The 6,476-nt window shown below is 36.4% G+C and overlaps 1 long non-coding RNA gene across 3 annotated transcripts; it reads left to right on the top strand.

Moving 5' to 3' along the window:
- The first annotated feature begins 475 nt into the window (after nucleotides 1–475).
- Nucleotides 476–6,256, top strand: LOC141277979 (uncharacterized). 3 transcript variants are annotated; one of them, XR_012329990.1, is made up of 4 exons: nucleotides 476–2,249; nucleotides 2,344–2,377; nucleotides 2,822–2,903; nucleotides 4,819–6,256. It is a non-coding gene; the product is annotated as an uncharacterized lncRNA (long non-coding RNA). The 3 variants fall into 3 exon arrangements; XR_012329991.1 differs by lacking the exon at nucleotides 2,344–2,377; XR_012329989.1 differs by having other exon boundaries at nucleotides 476–2,377.
- Nucleotides 6,257–6,476: the final 220 nt, after the last annotated feature.

Here is a 6,476-nt window from a genome sequence, read left to right as displayed (position 1 = left end):
TTTTCTATTTTTTATTAATTTCTAACATATTTCTCCTTTCATCCATTGATTATTTCAGAGTGGGCTGTTTAAATTCCATATATTTGTGAATTTCCCAAATTTCCAGCTGATTTGTCTCTCTCTCCCTGTTTTTCTAACATTGCTCTGGAGCATAAATTGTTTTACGATCTGACCCCAGATGGCAGTTCTTTGCTATATCATTCCCTGGTAATGGTTCTCTCTTGTAAACTAGCTGGTTACAATTGAGCTTTTTGAGCTCAAGTAGCTACCAGCCTCCTCTTAATAGCTTATCATCTCCATTGTGTGTGAGAGTGCCCTTAGGTTTTAATTTCCCCATGCCCTTCTCTAAATAAAGTCAAATCCTCTGGGGTGAGATTCCGTGCATTCTGTTCCTATGGCATCATTCCCCTTGAGCAAAATTTCTGATTCACTGCCCCAAAGTTAGGGGCAGGACAGTGGCCTGTCTCATGAAGTGACATCCTACATCATGAGCAGGGTGCTGAGTGGGAGCAGTATCCCCTGCCTGGTCTTCCCAGCTTGCCTCTCCTGTGTGGAACCTTCACATTATGAGAAGTTGGGGTGAGGGATATTGGGACCTCATTTTTCTTGGTCTGCAGTGCCTGTGGTAGAGTCTCTGCCTTATGAATGAGCACCGGGTGGGAGAATGGAACCTGAGACATCTTGGCCAAACCCACCTGCAATTGAGCCTCTGAGAAGCAGAGCATAGGAAGATGAGAAATTCTGGTAACCAGCTTTTCCTGGTGAGATACTAGTGTTTGACAGGGACCTGAGGAAAGAAGGAGACTTGTCTTCTTGTCACCTCTCCGAAAATGGAGACTCTATCATGCTGAGCTGGGGAGCAGAGGGAGAAGGTCATGGCTCAAGTCTGATGGACTGGCTGTTTTTACAGAGATTTAGTAGATTTTTGTGATTAAATGTTTTTCATTTGCTCTATTCCTTTGTGACAATTTTCAGAGATTTCTGAATGGTTGTTTCTGTTGTTTTAATTTTTAAGTAATTTTCACCAGTTAATGGTTTCTTCACTGGGAAGAAGATTTGCAAATCTATACTGCTGTCATTCTGAAGTAAACCTTTCTAGAGATATTTGTTTTGAGGGTTAAAACTAGAAAGTACTTTATTTTGTATGATTGGCTTGCCTAAGATAATTAGAATGACATCATCTTTCGTTTACATTTCTGCCATGTATGCTTGGAAATATAGTAAATTTAATGTCTAAATATAAAAATATTTCTTGTTCTTATAGTATATTTAATGTGGTTAAATTATCCTTTTATGAGTTAGATTTATTTTCTATTGCTAGTTTGACAATTACTGAAAATCTTTTTTTTTTTTAAAGCATACATCAATTCTAGCTATCTGTGGAAGGCTCGTTGGCATGAAAGAAAATATTTTCTGGTATTAATTCCAAAAATATATATGCTTTTTTCTATGATTTAGATTTTCTTTCATGTCTCAGTTTAACAGAACTATTGTGCTAAAGCCTTTCAGAGGCACATCAAAATTATTTTCTATGTGTCACATCATTCTAATTCTGAGGAAGGGAAGCTACATTTTTTGGCAGTCAGTTTCCAGAAGAATATAACTCAGTGATTTCTAGGATAAATGTTCATTACTTTATTTCTTTTTCTGTAAAATGGAGATAATTGTTCAGTGTTGTTTTGAGGATTAAGTTAACACATGCAAAATACATAAGAGGAGTGGCTGGCATATAGTATGCACTCAATAAATGTCACTTTTTGCTGTGATTATTGTTGTTATTGTTACTCTTTGGAACTAAGATAACTTGGCAGTGAAACACAGATTTTCCAAGAAAACATTTTTGTCAGTAGGAATTTTGATTTTAAAACATGAGGAGAACTTCATTTTCTTTTCACTCTAAACATTAGTAAGTTTTCTGAGAGAACAGAGATGTAAAATTAGCATTGGCTCATATTCATTCCTTCACAAAGAACAGTTTTCGATACCCTTAACCTCTGATTTAAAAGCTCACTTAAATTCAAAGGAACGTAATTTCTTTTTGAATACCACTTCGCCCATGTTTCTAATCTGTTTTCTATACTGGTCTCTTTGAGATTAAACAATCTTAAATCAAAAGCCTTATTTATTTGAGCTTATAGAATAGGCTGAAATTATTTAAGAATTACAGGCTTCTTTTGTACTTAGCATCTGGAACAAATTTTGAGAAGAAGAACTCATGAGTACAAAGGGACAACACAAACATCAAATATGTTAGTAAATTTTGCTTCTACTTAACTTTGATACTGAATTCCCAACAGTTTACCTTATACAGAATATAATATTGGTATTTTTTTGTTTCTAAAGAAATGATATGAGATCAAGATAATTCATTTAAACTGTGAGTATAATCATATTGAAATTATTATTTGCATATCTGACATTAATTGAAATCTTTATTATTCTTTAGGTAGTTTAATGAGATGTTGGAAAAGAAATCTTCCACTAAAGTCAAATAAAAATAATAATCCACTTAAATTCTGATTTGTTTTTATTGTGTCACAGTACACTATAAAGATTCTCCCTGGTCCTAATATTTAAAATCTTTTACTCTTTTCTACTTTTCCTGCCCATTCTCTCGTCCCATTCTGAGTTAAGTACAGAAATGTTTGAGTAAAAAATCACTCCTTCAACCCTGTTCTCACTTTTTATTTTTCATGTCTTTTTGTTTCATTTTCTGTGGAATCAAATCAGTTTTCCATTATCCTTTTAAGAAGGTGACATTTAAATTTTTTTTTTTTCTTGAACATCTAACTCTTTACCAAATCATTTCTGTTCCTTGTAGAATATTGAAGATGCCTGTTCTCAGTGGACTGCAACCTGATCGCTTAAGATTATGGTCTTAAGATACTAGTTTATTTTCAGGGGTAAGTTATTGCATATTTCATTGTACATTTATTATTTTTTTCCAAAAAAGAGAATATATATATTGACCTAAAAGAAATTTCGTCTAAGAGAAAACCTGCCTGTGTCCTAGATTTTAGTATTTCAGAGGAATTACCTTCAAGTTAATTTTTGTAATCCCTTTTAAATAGTAGGCCTCTTCACTAGTTTATGAACTGATTTTTACTGTTCTGGGAGGTACAGAGCTTACAACAAATGTAAATTGGTTATTTCATTAATGTTTTGGGCAGAGAGAGAGAGATTGTCTATGAAGGATACAGTATGTGTAACTCCATTCTGGAATAAGCTATCTATTTCCTCACACACTAGCACTGGTCTGCAGACCCCATTTTGAGTAGCACTGCTGTCCCTTTAAACCCATGCAATGAAGAAAAAGTTTATATTGGCAATATCTATAGAAGAACAAAATTACTCACTTTCACCAAAGAATGAAGGATGCTTACTTATGGGAAGTTAGAGACATCCAAGTTTCATATGCATGCATTAAATATTGGTCTATTACTTCTTTTCTCAGGCATGTTTTGGCATTCTTAAAATGATAAAATAGGTTTATTCTATCAACTATAAATGTTTTGATTATAAACTGTGCTTTTCTTTCAAAGTAAACATGACTTCACGTTTTAGAAATTATATCAGTCAGGGTACTGCTGGGAAATTAGAAATATGCTACCTATTTCAAACAAAGGGGATATGAAACAGGAAATTGGTTACAAAGTGTCTGAAAAACACTGGTATAGGGAAAGGGAGATGTGCCAGCAAAACAGAAAGGATTATATATGTTACCCTGAATTCAGAAAGCTGCTAATGTCACTGGACTAGAATCCATGACCCAGCAGGGCTGAAACTGGTAGAGATACCATAGATAGCAGAGCTGGAAACAAGAAGCAAAGTTCAACTACTGATGGGACTCATGGAATTCTCAGTCACAGTGTCTCATCTGTCCTGTAGCAACATCAGCAACTACCAGCGTCTACTGCTACTGTCTGAGCTACAAGACTTCTCCATTCTTCCAGCTTTCAAATTACCTGCCAGGGCCTTACATTGACAGAACATCAGAAAGCAAGCTGAAGGGAGTCTGGGAAATGCAGCTTGCAGACTCCCAGCTGTAACAGTTCAGAGTCAAGTATAAAAGGATGAGTGTAGAACTAGTACAATACATATAACCAGCTCAGTCCACCCCTTAGTCTACTTTTATCCATGCATACGCTTCTACACAATTTGAAATCATATAATATATAATCCACGCCTATATTTAACCTTTACATATAATACAAGAATATAAATGTCACTCTCCGCCTCACAGGTTACAAACTATTCTTGGTAAAAACAAATATTCTACCTTCCCAAAAGGGAGATAAACTAAGATCCATCATTAATTTTATCCACCTCTTGGTAATCTTATTCCCTCTTACAGTTCTGTCATCAATTCACTGGGGTATTCATTAACATAAATAATAATTATACTGGGTAGTGAAACTTCACCACAACACCAGCTCTTTATAGGAAAGGAAAGGAGAGGAGAAGAGGGGAGGGGAGAGGAAAAATAGTTATATAACAATGAAGAAATCAGATATGCAGATCTATTAAAATCCTTATATCTGTAACTGGTCATAAGACTGCCTCAGTAGTTATACACAATTGTCTTCTTCCACCACTGGTCCTGCATTTATTGATTACTCAGTCTACCATTCTGGACATGGAAGTAAAAGGGTTACCCCAAAGAATCTCCTGAGTTCTCCACATACCTTTGCAATTCAATTTTTTCTGTATAGTGTTTATGAGTCACCCCAGTCAGTATAGTATTCCCAGACTTTGACTGTTAGTTTCAGTGTCAAAAGAATCTCAAATCACCAGATGTCATCTCAACTTACATTTCAGGGGAACCGTTGATTCGTCTGCTGGTGGAAGTATTCCTCTCCTAGAACTGAAATATTAAAGCAATAGAGCTCTGTACTGGAAAATGGAAATTCTGTAGGATGAAAAGCAAAAATTCTGCAAATGGATTATTATTATTGTAATAGTGAGAGGATTGACTATAAGTTTCCCTGTTGATTCTGGAACATGACATTCTGGCTATTGGAGAGATGACGATAAGTTTCCCTGTTGATTCTTGAATATGATATTCTGGCTATTGGAGAAATTGTTTGACAATTCAAAGCAAATATTGCACCTTCTAAAACTGCATCCCAACTTCACAGGGCCTTGCCTCCTAACTGGCACTTTAACTAAAGCTTCATTAGGTCATTCCATGATTTTATCATGCCAGCTGCTTCTGAGTGATGGGATGCATAGTAAGACCAGTGAATTCAGTGAGTGTGAGTTCCTTGAATGGAAGCAATGTTGTGTGGAATGGTGCTGATAAATAGGGCATTCCTTAACTCCATGGAGAGTGGCCCTAATAGAAGGTTTGTGAGGAGAAAGTGACAAATCCATATGCAAAATACTTTTCTATGAATCCATTCATAATAAAAGTGACAGTGTAACCAAGCATCTATTGAGTGACTGACTGGTCTGTTCAGGATATAGTGCCATATCAGAGTCTCAGCATTGGCCTTTGATGTTGGCAAGATAGCACTCAGTGATTGTAGAAACAAGATGAATATGGATTAGGGGAAGTAAAGGGCTCTTCTTACACTAATGCATTGAAAAATTCATTGTTGAGAAGTAGCAGCATCCTTGAGAAGCTCTGCTATCCTCTTAGGCAGCAAAAGAAAATGGGAGACGATGCTGCCACTGAAGTTATGGATGCAGGAGTGGCAGAAGCCAAGGTGGGGCGTGGAGGTGGATCTTTACAGGAATAAGCACCAGCTTCTAAGTCAGCTGCCTCAGATGAAGTGATTCCAGGATGTGGTTCATCATTATCATAATGGTCCCAATGAAGCATGCCAACCTGTTTTCATCATCTCTTGCAATGTGATGTTGCTAATGCTTCCAACAGGTTTGACGATTTTATTTTTCATCCCCTTAAAATTGGACTGGCATCATGTCTCTTTCCGACAAATATAATGCAGCATATTTGGTCTCGTGTTAGTTCTACCTCCTAAGCCTTAAGAAGCCTTTCAACTCTGTTCCAACTTTCCTGGGATACTGAGACCACCATGCTAACCCCATCTAGGATGAGAAACACATGGAGAAGAACCTCAATTCCCTAAATGGCAGCCAGTGTCAACTTCCAGACACGTGAACGAGACAATCTGGATGCTCTAGTTTCAAGTCATCAAATGCTTGCAGCTGCATGAGTGATTCCTGTCAAGACTAATACAGATTGTTATCCCACTAAATCATGACAATAAATAAATCATAGTAATTTTAAATTACTGATTTGAGGGATTGTTTGTTATGTAGCAAAAGATAACTGAAGTGCAAGGAAAATCTATTCTCAAGAGAGGCAAGAGCCTGCTTTTGCTGGCAAGAGAGTCATAGGAGGGATTTAGTATTCCAAGATACTCAGTCACCAGAATCCACCCAAATATTTATATTTCTACTTGCAGGGTTCCACTGCTTTCCAGGTAATGCACTAATTTTCACCAAAGACA

Source organism: Tursiops truncatus, chromosome 2, assembly GCF_011762595.2.
Source record: "Tursiops truncatus isolate mTurTru1 chromosome 2, mTurTru1.mat.Y, whole genome shotgun sequence".
NCBI lineage: Eukaryota > Metazoa > Chordata > Mammalia > Artiodactyla > Delphinidae > Tursiops > Tursiops truncatus.
The sequence above is the reverse complement of the archived record's forward strand: the minus strand, read 5'-3'. Positions and strand labels throughout refer to the sequence as shown.